A 14,727-nucleotide genomic window follows, 5' to 3' on the forward strand; every position below is an offset into this window, starting at 1 on the left:
GGATGCAATGGTGCTTACTTTAAAGCAAAGATGGAAAGCCTGTGTCTCTCCATCTGCTGTTGGACTACAACTGCCACCAGCCTCAGTTAGCCCTGATTTGGCAAACTCCTTGATGTATCTCCTCCAACTCAGATTTGCCTAATGAATAATAATAATAATTTTATTATTTATACCCTGCCCATCTGGCCGGGTTTCCCCAGCCACCCTGGTTGGCTTACAGCACATAAAAAAATGTAGAACATTAAACATTAAAAAAATTCCTGTGACAGGGTTGCCTTCAGATGTCTTCTAAAGGTCAGATAGTTGTTTATTTCTTTGACATCTGATGGGAGGGTGTTCCACAGGGCGGGTGCCACTACTGAGAAAGTCCTCTGCCTGCTTCCCTGTAACCTCACTTCTCGCAGGGAGGGATCCACCAGAAGGCCCTCGGAGCTGGACCTCAGTGTGTGGGCTGAATGATGGGGGTGGAGATGCTCCTTCAGGTATACTGGGCTAAGTTCGTCTAGAGCTTCAAAGGTCAGCACTTAATGAACTTAATTTCAACTACTGGTGAAGATGCCTCCTAATGAACTTCCAAACAATTCATTCACGGGGTCAGTGTTTGCAAAGGAAGTGTGTTTTACGTGTATATTTAAGTGGCTTTCAGCTTTCTAAAACCCAGCCTGAAATCACAAAACCTTCCCAATAAAGATTGTATTAGCCATAGCTGTCAACGTTTTCCATTTTTTAAGGGAAATTCCCTTATTCCGAATAGGATTCCTCTCAAGAACAGGAAAAAGTTGACAGCTATGGTATTAACATGCAACTACTTAACTTCCGTGCGCTGCTCTGGTTCGCCAGAAGTGCATTAGTCATGCTGGCCACATGAGCCGGAAGCCAGTAAAATGAGATGAGCACCGCAACCCCAGAGTCGTCCATGACTGGACTTAACGGTCAGGGGTCCCTTTACCATACTTAACTCCTTAAGCAGATAACACCAATAGCCTGGCATGTCTTGGATGCCAGGAATCTCCAGTCAAAAGTTATGATCCTCTTTATCTTTTCTATACTACTGGCAATGACCAAACCCAATCCTATGCAAGTCAGTGTGTGGATCCATCACATATTTTAATTCATGTTCATTATTTATACCTACACACCTGCCTATACACCTACAGCCCCATCAAGGGAATATCCATCTGCCATCACAAAGCTGCTCACTTGAGGCCCAGCTGCTTTTGCTGGGCTTTTCGACTGTGGGGAAAAAAGACTGCAGTCCTAGGAGGAAAAGGCACACCTCTGGGAAGAAACCAGCCAATTGCCAGTGGCTGGGAAATGAGACAGGATGGGAGCTGATGTGCACTGCCACAATGACCTTATGTAGCCTTCCCCAATATGGTGCCCTCCAGATGTTTTGACCATTGGCCAAGCTGGAACAGTCCAAGCAGTTGAGAAGCGCAGGGTTTGATATATCTAGGTGAGCATCTTTTTCTTGGGACTATAAATAACACATTTGGTTCAGGCACCTACCATTAGGGCAGGGTGAATCAGCTCCCGCCCAGAAACCAATGTCCCCACTGTGGAAGGACATGTGGATCCAGAATTGGCCTCCACAGTCACTTACGGACTCATTGTTAAAACTGTGTTTATGGAAGACAATCTTACTCGGCTACGAGGGATCGCCAAAGGAAGAAGAAGAAGAAGGTGAATCTGATGCCCAGGGCTGAACGCAGCCTTCCAGGGCCCTCTCTCTCCAGCCCTCAGGTAATGCGAGGCATCCCATAGTACAAGCATCAATCTACTGATCCTTTTCGTAAAGGTTGAGGATGAAGTGTGTCCAGTTCTGGACGCCACAGTTTAAGAAAGGTGTTGACCAGCTGGAATGTGTGCAGAGTAGGGCAACTAAGATGATCAAAGGTCTAGAAGACAAGCCTTATGAGGAACGCTTGAAGGAGCTGGGTATGTATAGCCTGGGAAAGATAAGACTGAGAGGAGATATGATAGACATCTTCAAATATCTTAAGGGCTGTCACATGGAAGAGGGAGCATGCTTGTTTTCTCCTGCTCTTGAAGGTGGGACATGAGGCAATGGTGAACTCTCATTGTTGCTCAACCTGAATCTTATCTCTGGTGTCAGGAGTCTGGTTCCCAGCATAGTTAATTTAAAAGGATGATTTATTGTCAAAACAAACAGATAGCTCCAGACGGCTCTAACACAACCTCTGGCACCATCAATCAAGATGACCCTTCTGAAGACTGCTTCCTGTGTCTACAGAAGATATTGAACTTACAAACCCTACATCTCTTGCTTTGCTTCCTGTCCTTTCTCTCCTCCCCTGGGCCAACTATGAGGAGAGATTGGATCAGCTCCCCCTTCCTTTCTGACAAACTACTTCCGTCTCTGTTTGCTCCTGCTTGAACTTCCTGAGAGCTCTGGCTGGATTCCAGCCTCTCTCTGCCATTCCCTTATCACTCAGCATTCCAAGGGGCAGGGATGTTGTTCATCCTGCATGAAAGTTAACCCTCTCGGTTCCTGGTTGCTTTCTTCCATTGGCTGCAAACCATCACTGGGAGCTGGCCCATTCCTGACATCTGGCTAATTGAAGATCTCTTCCGTCTGTCATCATGGTCTGGACAAGAGCCAGGACACCTCCTGTACAAAGGTAAGAGTCTGTATGATGCTGTATTGTGTTTTTAATATTTGGTTGGAAGCCGCCCAGAGTGGCTGGGGAAACCCAGCCATATGGGCGGGGTATAAATAATATTATTATAAGAGTCACATCCATGCTCCACACACTTTTACCTCCTAATCCTTCCCTCCTGCCATCTGTGCCCCCCTCCCTGAAGATTGCATCCTTTGGGCTGAAAATGCTTTCCTGCCCTATTTTAAAGTTCTTTGAGCTATCTGCTCTGGGATGTTAAATAACGGGTGAGTGGGAGCCGATCCAGAACAGCTGACATTTTCAGCTTCTCAATTATTGCAACTTCTCCCCAGCTGTAATTTATGATGGGCAAATGTTAACAATTTTTTTAGTAAAATCTATTGACTAATCATTACCCTTTGTGTTCCAGGGTAAACGAAAACCTGATTTGTATTCTCCCTAATCACACAATCAATTTTCAATCTACTCCTTCAAAGGTAATCTCGGTGCACGAGATCCCTTACTGGCATTAAATGCTGTAGTCTGGAAATCTTCCACACGCGCACATAAAAAAAAAAATGAATTGATGACTCTGCAGTGATACTGTGTATGTGAAAATACTGTGTGTCTTACAGATCTGTACATCTGGAGTACATGGCACTCCTCATAAGAACATAGGAAGTTGCCTTAAAGGTAAAGGTAAAGGGACCCCTGACCATTAGGTCCAGTCGTGACCGACTCTGGGGTTGCGGCGCTCATCTCGCTTTACTGGCCGAGGGAGCCGGCGTACAGCTTCTGGGTCATGTGGTGAGCATGACTAAGCCGCTTCTGGCGAACCAGAGCAGCGCACGGAAAAGCCGTTTACCTTCCCGCCGGAGTGGTGCCTAATTATCTACTTGCACTTTGACGTGCTTTCGAACTGCTAGGTTGGCAGGAGCAGGGACCGAGCAATGGGAGCTCATCCTATCGTGGGGATTCGAACCACCGACCTTCTGATCGGCATGTCCTAGGCTATGTGGTTTAACCCACAGCGCTACCCGCATTCCTCAGGAAGTTGCCTTACACAACATCAAAGTAGTTGTCCATGAAGCCTAGTATTGCCTAATCTAGGGGTCACCAATGTTTGGGGTACCACTGGACAGATTTGACATTTTTAAAAAAGGGCTGTGGGTGCCAGTCGCAAAAGGGCTACTACATAGCAGGGTACTACCAATCTAAAGTAACAGAAAGAAAGAGGCAGGGACATAAAACCATGCATAAAACCATGCAGCCATGCTCCCTTCCAGCAACAGCCACATCAGTGGGGAAAGAGGCAACAGATTGAAGCAAAACAACCAGCAGTAAATGATGCAGATGAAACCAATTCCGCTAGGTTTTGAATATCTGCGAAAGCAAGTAAGTTTATAGCTGCCTCCTCAAAGAAAGCAATGGTGGGGAGGTATTATCTGGATTTCTGCAGCAGGAAGTAGAAAGTGGGGAGCCACCACCAAGAAGGCCCTGCTTTCTGTAGTGGGGCCATGGGCCATGTTCCCTGAGAGTACCAGAAGCAGGGCCTCACAAAGATCTGGGTTATTGGTACCAAGGTCAGCTCTCATTTGTGCACCAGTATCAACACCTTAAACAGATCCCAGTGCAGTGCTGAGATAGGGACCCACCTTGCTGCCTTTGACAGCTTCCAAATCATAGAATCATAGAATCATAGAGTTGGAAGAGACCACAAGGGCCATCGAGTCCAACCCCCTGCCAAGCAGGAAACACCATCAGAGCACTCCTGACATATGGTTGTCAAGCCTCTGCTTAAAGACCTCCAAAGAAGGAGACTCCACCACACTCCTTGGCAGCAAATTCCACTGTCGAACAGCTCTTACTGTCAGGAAGTTCTTCCTACTGTTTAGGTGGAATCTTCTTTCTTGTAGTTTGGAACCATTGCTCCGTGTCCGCTTCTCTGGAGCAGCAGAAAACAACCTTTCTCCCTCCTCTATGTGACATCCTTTTATATATTTGAACATGGCTATCATATCACCCCTTAACCTCCTCTTCTCCAGGCTAAACATGCCCAGCTCCCTTAGCCGTTCCTCATAAGGCATCGTTTCCAGGCCTTTGACCATTTTGGTTGCCCTCCTCTGGACACGTTCCAGTTTGTCAGTGTCCTTCTTGAACTGTGGTGCCCAGAACACAGTACTCCAGGTGAGGTCTGACCAGAGCAGAATACAGTGACACTATTACTTCCCTTGATCTAGATGCTATACTCCTTTTGATGCAGCCCAGAATTGCATTGGCTTTTTTAGCTGCCGTGTCACAGTGTTGGCTCATGTCAAGTTTGTGGTCAACCAAGACTCCTAGATCCTTTTCACATGTACTGCTCTCAAGCCAGGTGTCACCCATCTTGTATTTGTGCCTCTCATTTTTTTTTTTGCCCAAGTGCAATACTTTACATTTCTCCCTGTTAAAATTCATCTTGTTTGTTTTGGCCCGGTTCTCTAATCTGTCAAGGTTGTTTTGAAGTGTGATCCTGTCCTCTGGGGTGTTAGCCACCCCTCCCAGTTTGGTGTCATCTGCAAATTTGATCAGGATGCCCTTGAGTCCATCATCCAAGTCGTTGATAAAGATGTTGAATAAGACCGGGCCCAAGACAGAACCCTGTGCCACCCCACTAGTCACTCTTCTCCAGGATGAAGAGGAACCATTGATGAGCACCCTTTGGGTTCGGTCAGTCAGCCAGTTACAAATCCACTGAGTGGTAGCATAGTCAAGACCGCATTTTACCAGCTTCTTTACAAGAATATCATGGGGCACCTTGTCAAATGCCTTGCTGAAATCAAGGTAGGCTACATCCACTGCGTTCCCTTCATCTACCAGGCTTGTAATTCTGTCAAAAAACGAGATCAGGTTAATCTGACATGACTTATTTTTCAGAAATCCATGCTGACTATTGGTGATCACAGCATTCCTTTCTAGGTGCTCACAGACTGTTTGCTTAATGATCTGCTCCAGAATCTTCCCTGGTATTGATGTCAGACTGACTGGGCGGTAATTATTTGGGTCCTCTCTTTTCCCCTTTTTGAAAATAGGGACAACATTTGCCCTCCTCCAGTCTGCCGGGACTTCACCTGTTCTCCAGGAATTCTCAAAGATGACTGCCAGTGGTTCTGAGATCACATCTGCCAGTTCTTTTAATACTCTTGGATGCAGTTCATCTGGCCCTGGAGACTTGAATACATCTAAACTAGCCAAGTATTCTTGTTCTACCTCCTTAGTTATTCTGGGCTGTGTTTCCTCTGCTGAATCATTTGCTCCAAATTCTCCAGGTCGGGCATTGTTTTCTTTATCGGAGAAGACTGAGGCAAAGAAGGCATTGAGGAGTTCAGCGCTTTCTGTGTCCCCTGTTTGCATTTCACCATCTTCTCCTCTGAGTGACCCCACTGTTTCTTTGTTCTTCCTTTTACTACAAACATATCCAGAAAAGCCTTTTTTGTTGCTTTTAACCTCTCTAGCAAGCCTGAGTTCATTCTGTGCTTTAGCTTTTCTGACTTTGTGTCTACACGTGCTGGCTATTTGTTTGAATTCCTCTTTGGTGGTTTCCCCCCTTTTCCATTTTTTGTACACATCCTTTTTTAATCTTAACTCAGTTAAAAGTTCTTTAGATAGCCACCCTGGCTTCTTTAGGCACCTTCCATGTTTCCGTCTCATTGGTATTGCCTGAAGTTGTGCTTTTACTATCTCCCTCTTAACAAACTCCCAGCCATCATGAACTCCCTTTCCTTTTAGTATTACTGTCCATGGGATCTCACCCAGCACTTCCCTAAGTTTTATGAAGTCGGCTTTCTTAAAGTCAAGAAATTGAGTCCTAGTATGCTTGGCTGCTCCTTTCCGCTGTATAGTAAACTTCAGAAGAGCATGATCACTCACGCCTAACGATCCTTCCACTTCTACCCCACTAACCAGGTCATCAACATTGGTTAGGACCAGATCTAAAATGGCTGTTCCTCTTGTTGCTTCTCCCACTTTCTGGACAATGAAGTTGTCTGCAAGGCCAGTGAGGAATCTGTTTCACCTTATGCTCTTGGCTGAGTTTGACATCCAACAAATATCCGGTTTGTGCTGATCCCGGGGGGAAGGTTACCATAGGCGTAGTCAAAGTCCGGTCCTGGGTCATTAGCCTGGAATCAGTCCACAAGGAGCGGGGCGAGGTCCGAAACAGGAAGCCGGGCGGGGACAGGAGCACAGAAGAGTCAGGTCTGGGTCCGGGCAGGAACAGGAACTCAACAACGACGTTGCTCCCACAACCTGGGACCGGGCCGACTGGCCTTTATCTGTTCTGAGGCTAGGGGCGGTCCCGGCCCCCAGGAGACCCGCCTCTCTTGGCCTTAAGGCGAGCACTCCTCCTGGGAGCAACCAGTTCCCTTCGCCTCTCTGCCCTGGGTCTCTGCAGTTCAGGAGAGGCTAAAGGGTTACTGGGCCCAGGGGGAGACTCACCTGCAGCCACTGAGTCCTCAACCACCTCTGGAGCCAGAGTGGGATCACCTGGTGCCTGCTCCTGAGGATCCAACACTGGTGCAGGCGCTTCAGAATCCAGGCCCTGCCCCAATTCAGCCAGCCCTGGAGGCGGGGACTCCTGTGCAGGCTGGGATTCCTCTGGTTCAGCCTCTGAATCAGAATCCCAGGCCATCACACCATCCCCCCTCCCAAGCCCCCCCCCCTCAATCAAGGGTCTGGACCCGGCTTGCTGGGGTACGCCGCATGGAAATCTCGGAGGCAAGCAGGCACGTGGACGTTGGCTGCTGGTTCCCAGGAACGGTCCTCTGGTCCATATCCCTTCCAGTCTATGAGATACTGCAGCTTTCCCCTGCGGTATCGGGAGTCCAGAATGCGTTTCACCTCGTACCCAGGCTCCCCCTGAACCAAAACTGGCTGCGGTCGGGGACGGTCCGGGTGGAACTCGTCGGGTGGGGCCACCAGACTCAGAAGGGACCTGTGGAATACCGGATGAACCTTCAGGGTTGCGGGCAGCCGGAGACGGAATGCCACAGGCGAGACCTGGTCCACGATAGGAAACGGGCTGGTGAAACGGGCGTCCAGCTTCCGCGAAGGTCGAGAGGGGTGGAGGTGGCGAGTGGAGAGCCATACCAGGTCACCGACATGGAGTTCCAGCCCCACCTGGCGGTGGCGGTCGGCCTGGGCCTTGTACGCCTCCTTGGCCTGGCGCAGTTGCTCCATCAATAGCTGTTGCTGGGACTGGAGCTCCTGAAGCCACTCTGTCACCGCAGGGACCGCGGATGCCGGCAGCACATCCGGAAACAGCCGTGGATGAAAACCGTATCTGGCCTGGAACGGGGTCTGCTGGGTGGACGCATTCACCGCGTTGTTGTAAGCGAACTCCGCCAATGCTAGGTGGTCGACCCAGTCATCCTGCTGGTAGCTGCAGTAACACCGGAGGTACTGCTCCAGCACCGCGTTCGCCCGTTCCGTCTGGCCATCGGTCTGTGGGTGGCAGGCTGATGAGAGTCAGACCTCTGTCCCGAGGGCCTGGTGCAAAGCTCGCCAGAACCGGGATGTGAACTGAACGCCCCGGTCGGACACCACACGCTCAGGTAGGTCATGCAGGCGGAAGACATGCTGAAGGTACAGCTGAGCGGTTTCCTTAGCTGAGGGTACGGATGGGCAGGGAGCACAGTGCACCATCTTAGTGAAATGGTCGGAGAAAACTAGAAGGCAGGTGCAGCCACGAGACGGGGGTAAGTCCACTACAAAGTCCAGAGAAACCGTGTGCCAAGGACGTGGTGGAACTGGCAACGGCTGAAGAAGGCCAGGGGGTCGCCCGGTAGGACCCTTGGCCCGCCGGCAGACATCACAACCAGCGACGTAGCGAGCCACGTCAGCCTTCAGGTGGGGCCACCAAAACTCACGGCTTACCAGATGGGTGGTCCGATACCGCCCAAAGTGTCCCGCGGCTGGGGCATCATGGGTCATCCGGAGAACCTCAGCCCGCAGTGGCCCTGGCGGGATGTATAGGCGACCATGGTGCAGCAGAAGGCCCTGATGCAAGACCAGCCCTGGATACTGAGGGCATGACCCTTCAGCCAGTTCCCGGAGTCGTTCCTGGGCCCAAGCATCGACCCGCTGCTGTTGCAGCACCCGAGCCTGCAGTGGTTCAGCCTCCTGGGTGGCCAGGAATGCAGCCGGTGGCAGGATCGTGGTGGGTGCTGCTTGCTGTAACGTGTCTGCGTTGTCTTCAGGTTTCCGGGACAGGGCATCCGCCTTCTGGTTTTGGGAACTCGGGATGTAGCGGATCCGGAACTGGAACCAGGAAAAGAAGAACGCCCACCGGATCTGCCTTTGGTTCAGATTGCGGGTGGTCTGGAGGTACTCCAGGTTCCAGTGGTCGGTTCTCACCTCCACCGGGTGTCGTGCCCCCTCAAGATGGTGGCGCCAGACCTCAAAGGCCACCTTGATGGCCAGTAGTTCCTGCTCCCACACGGTATAGTTACGCTCCGCTGGAAGGAGCTGGCGGGAATAGTAGGCGCAGGGTAAGAGTGGCGCATCAGGTCCGTACTGCTGAGACAAGACGGCACCGAGAGCCGTACTGGAGGCATCGGTCTCTACCACAAAGGGTCGAGAGGGATCAGGGTGTTGCAAGATCGGCGCTCTCTGGAAACAGGCCTTCAACCCCTGAAATGCCTCCTCTGCCTCCTTGTCCCAGGAAAATGACGTCTTGGGGCGCAGTAGCCGGGTCAATGGGGTGGTGCGATGAGCATAATCCGCAATGAAGGTCCGGTAATAGTTGGCGAACCCCAGGAATCGCTGTAGGTCCTTGCGGTTCCGAGGTGCCACCCATTCCCGAACCGCTGCCACCTTTCCAGGATCCATCTGCACCCCATCTGGAGAGAGTCGGTGACCAAGGAAGTCCACTGACCGCTGATGGAACTCGCACTTGCTGAGCTTTGCATACAGACGGTGCTCCCGCAAGCGCTGCAGCACGGTCCGGACATGATCCTCGTGGTGAGCCGGGTCACGGGAGAAAACCAGAATGTCATCCAAGTACACCACCACGTACTTGTCTAGCAAGTCCTGGAACACGTGGTTGATGTATCGTTGGAACACAGCAGGCGCGTTGCACAATCCGAAAGGCATAACCAGGTATTCGAACTGCCCGTACCGGGTCCCGAATGCTGTCTTCCACTCATCCCCGGCTCAGATCCGAATTAAATTGTAGGCCCCCCGGAGGTCTAGCTTGGTGAACACCTGCGCCCCTTGAACCCGCTCCAGCAACTCCGAAATAAGGGGCAAGGGGTACCGGTCTGGGATGGTGATTTTGTTCAGGGCCCGATAATCATGGCAAAGGCGGAGCTCCCCACATTTCTTCTTAACAAAGAGCACTGGCGCAGCGGTGGGCGAGGTAGAAGGCCTAATGAAACCACGCTCCAGGTTCTTGCGCAAGAAGTCCTGCAAAGCCTCACGCTCTTAGAGAGTATAAGCGACTCACCGGTAGAGGCGCTCCGGGCTGGAGGTCAATGCCGCAGTCAAAAGTGCGATGTGGCGGCAGCTGGTCTGCCCCCCGTTCCTCGAACACGTCGTGATAGTCCCGGTACTCAGCGGGGAGCGTTGATGCAGCCTCCTCAGCGGGCGCAGCTGCTAGCATCTCGGTCTGGGCATGAGAACTTGGGTCTGGGAAGTGCACAGTCCGTTTGACCCAGTCAATCTGCACATTGTGAGCCTCCAGCCAGTCCATCCCGAGCACCAGTGGGAACCAGGGCATGGAGGCAATGTCCAAGGTTCGCATCTCCCGGTGCTGCTGGAGACACAGGACCAAGGGCTGGGTCTCCTGAGTAACGGCACCTGAACGCAGGAGCCGTCCGTTGATTGCCTCCACCTTTACCGGTTCTGGCTTGTTCTGAAGTGGCACCCGATGATGGGCAGCAAAGGCAGCGTCCATATACGAGCGGGTTGCCCCCGAATCCACCAGAGCATGGGTAAGGATCCAGGGCCCACCTGGAGGGTATAGACGTACCGGAACCATAAGGTGTTGCAATTCAATTGGTGCGGCCCCATTCTGCGCTGTTTGGGACCCCAGGTAGCCAGGACCATCAGCTACTGAGGGTTGGCAGTTTCCCTGCGGCTGGCGTTTCTCAGGACAGGACCGGGCATAGTGTCCGCTTCCGCCACAGTAGAGACATAGATTCCCCTCCCGATGCCGCGTCTTCTCCGCGGGGGAGAGGCGTGGCCGCACTGCCCCAAGCTACATAGGCTCCTCCGATGACTCGGCTGTGGCCGTGGAGCTGCTAGTAGAAACTGGCGCCGAGAACTGGAAGTGCCGGCGGCCCCGGGCCTGGCGACGGTCCTCCAGCCGATCGTCTATTTGTAGACTCCGTTGAATGAGGGCGTCTAGTGTGGTGGGGCGTTCCATTGTGGCCAGCTGGTCCAGTATCTCGTCTGAAAGCCCCTCGAGATACTGGTCCCGAAGAGCAGAGTCATTCCAGGTCAAGTCCTGTGCCAGCAGCCGAAATTCTGTGGTGTATGCGGCTACAGTGGACTTGCCCTGTTTCAAACGCCTGATTGCCCGGTTGGCTTGACTCCCCTTCTGGGGGTTGCCGAACGCGGCCTCCAAATGATTGCAAAACCCCATATAGTCTATCAGCAAGGGGGAGACTTGCCTCAGCAGTGGCAACGCCCACTTGGCCGCCTGGTCCTTTAACAAACTAATCCAAAAGTGCACCTTGGTGCGGTCGTCAGGGAAGTTGCAGGCTCTCCCCTGAATGTACAACTTGGCCTGGGCAAGGAACATGGGGAAGCTGGCCGGGTCCCCATCAAATTTCTCTGGCAAAGCCACTGGGTACTTGCCAGGAGCCGGGGCGTCGGCCCCAGGAGCCGGTAGGGCGTCCAACCGCTGCTGAAGTGCCATAACCGCATTGCTGAGCTGCTGCACGGTGTGAGTCAAAGCCTGGTTCTCCTGGGCTAATGCCACCAGCGCAGCTGCTTGATCGGCCATGGCTTCTGGCTCTTCCCGAACGCACCCCAACGAAGGGGGAGTGCGGGCAGGTGGGAGCAAACTGTGCTGATCCCGGGGGGAAGGTTACCGTAGGCGTAGTCAAAGTCCGGTCCTGGGTCACTAGCCTGGAATCAGTCCACAAGGAGCGGGGCGAGGTCCGAAACAGGAAGCCGGGCGGGGACAGGAGCACAGAAGAGTCAGGTCTGGGTCCGGGCAGGAACAGTAACTCAACAACGACGTTGCTCCCACAACCTGGGACCGGGCCGACTGGCCTTTATCTGTTCTGAGGCTAGGGGCGGTCCCGGCCCCCAGGAGATCCGCCTCTCTTGGCCTTAAGGCGAGCACTCCTCCTGGGAGCAACCAGTTCCCTTCGCCTCTCTGCCCTGAGTCTCTGCAGTTCAGGAGAGGCTAAAGGGTTACTGGGCCCAGGGGGAGACTCACCTGCAGGCACTGAGTCCTCAACCACCTCTGGAGCCAGAGTGGGATCACCTGGTGCCTGCTCCTGAGGATCCAACACAGGTGCAGGCGCTTCAGAATCCAGGCCCTGCCCCAATTCAGCCGGCCCTGGAGGCGGGGACTCCTATGCAGGCTGGGATTCCTCTGGTTCAGCCTCTGAATCAGAATCCCAGGCCATCACACGGTTACAGATAGGTAGCCGTGTTGGTCTGCCATAGTCAAAACAAAATAAAAAAATTCCTTCCAGTAGCACCTTAAAGACCAACTAAGTTAGTTCTTGGTATGAGCTTTCGTGTGCATGCACACATCTTCTTGATTTTTTTATTTTGTTTTGACTATGGCAGACCAACACGGCTACCTATCTGTAACCGGATATTTGTTGGATATTTGTCTGGTCTGTTCTAAATCTTGGATCTCTTCACAGGTATACACATCCCTGACATATAACGCCACTCCTCCTCCTTTCTTGTCTGGTCTGTTTCTCTGAAATAGATTGTATCCCTCCATTATTACATTCCAATCGTGGGACTTATCCCACCAGGTTTCAGTGATGCCTATTATGTCATATTTAGTTTGCTGTACCAAGAGCTCAAGCTCATCTTGTTTATTTCCCATGCTTTGCGCATTAGTGTACAGACATTGAAGTCCATTAATCATTCCCCCGTGTCTCTTATTTAAGGATTTTTTCCTCCCACCACTAGGTCTGCGTGCTGTTTGCTCCATTTGGTCTATGACATTTGGATGATCATCTTCATCAATTGATAGACTCCTACCTTCAGGAGCACTGTCTCCCTCCCCCACATTAGTCAGTTTAAAGCCCTCCTGGTGAGGTTTCTGAGATTTTTGGCAAAAACATTCCTCCCAACCGTTGTGAGGTGCAGCCCATCGCTTGCCAGAAGTCCATCTTCAAGAAACTGCAGTCCGTGATCTAAGAATCCAAACCGTTCCTGTTTACACCATTTGCGAAGCCAGCTGTTCACTTCCACTATTTTCCCCTCTCTCCCTGGGCCACGTTGTTCAACTGGGAGGACAGATGAGATGACAATTTATGCATTTAATTGCTTCAATTTCCTGCCCAGAGCCTCATATTCTCTTTTGATCTTCTGGAGGCTATTGCTTGCAGTGTCATTGATTCCCACATGAACCAAGAGGAAGGGGTATTTGTCAGTGGGTTTTATGATTCCTTGCAGTCGTTCAGTTACATCTTGGATCTTAGCCCCGGGGAGACAGCACACTTCCCGAGACATCTTGTCAGGCCCACAGATCACTGCTTCTGTTTCCCTCAGTAGGGAATCCCCTATCACCACTACACGCCTCCTCTTAGGTCTGGTTGGGGTTCTTCCATGAGCTGTCCGTTCCAAGGTCACCTGCACATTCCCTGAGGACTGACTTTGCTGCTCGTCTTCATATACCTGATCGACTGTAATGAGGGAGAGATCCTCAAATGGAGTCTGCTCTTCGTCTTCCATGCTAGGGGAGAGGACCTCAAAGCGATTGTGTATTTCTAAACAATCAGAGTGAACCCTGGGCCTCCTACTTCTTTGAGTCACGTTTCTCCATATATCTGGCTCCTGTGTTGGTGAACTAGCCTCCTTCTCAGGGGAGTCCCCTGTCTCCTCCTTGGTGGAGACGGTGTGCTCTGTTGCTTCCAAGAAGAGCTCCAGCTCTCTAATTCTTTGGAGCGTAGCTACACGTTCCTCCAGTTGCTGGACTTTGTCTTTTAAGAGGGCAATCAGCATGCAATTGCTGCAGGTAAAGCTGCCTGCGACCTTTGGCAAGATGGCAAACATTGCGTAGGAACCGCAGGCGACTGCAGCTGTTCCCTCACCCTCCATCTTGAGAACGTGTCGTTGGGGGGGGGGCTACAGCGGTCCTCCATCATAAAAAGCGTGAAGACAGGACAAATAACTCCCCCCCAAAAAAAACCTAGGTCTCCCCCAACAAACGTTTGAGACTAGCTCCCCTAAATCTAAAAGATGGAGCAAACTGCATGCGCCGCTGCCCTGCAAGCTCTGATAAGCTCCTCCCACAGCTAATCACCTGCCTCAACAGAAACCCTGCCCCCTCTGACCCTTGCACAGGGAGAGCAGCTAATCAGCCACAAAGAAACACACACACAAGAAAACCCTTTTTGCTCCTTCTTCAGCTGCTGCCCTGCAAGCTCTGATAAGCTCCTCCCACAGCTAATCACCTGCCTCAACAGAAACCCTGCCCCCTCTGACCTTTGCACAGGGAGAGCAGCTAATCAGCCACAAAGAAACACACACACAAGAAAACCCTTTTTGCTCCTTCATCTTCAAGGGCAGCCCCGTATAAAGCACGTTGCTCAGAGTCCAGCTCAGAGGTTATCAAGGCATGGTTGCAACAACATGAGAATAAGTATCTGGGAGTGGGACTTACATTGCCCTCCTGACTACCATGTCAAATCATACTTTCTACTGCACTCTGCAGCTGTTCGGCAAAGACCCTCGTTTCCAGATTCAGACGTGTGATTCTCACTAGATCTTCCTGTTTTCTTCTATCAAATTGTGGTTACATCTCCAATTGCATTGGTAGCTCTGCTCAAGCTACCAGTAACTGCCACCATTTTAAGTCTTGATAACTCTCTAAATTCTATTGAGTTTGTTCCAAGTCAGGGTTAAACACCTGGCAGGACGTTGGTGG

This window comes from Podarcis cretensis (genome assembly GCF_951804945.1).
Source record: "Podarcis cretensis genome assembly, chromosome: 4".
Taxonomy (NCBI): Eukaryota; Metazoa; Chordata; class Lepidosauria; order Squamata; family Lacertidae; genus Podarcis; species Podarcis cretensis.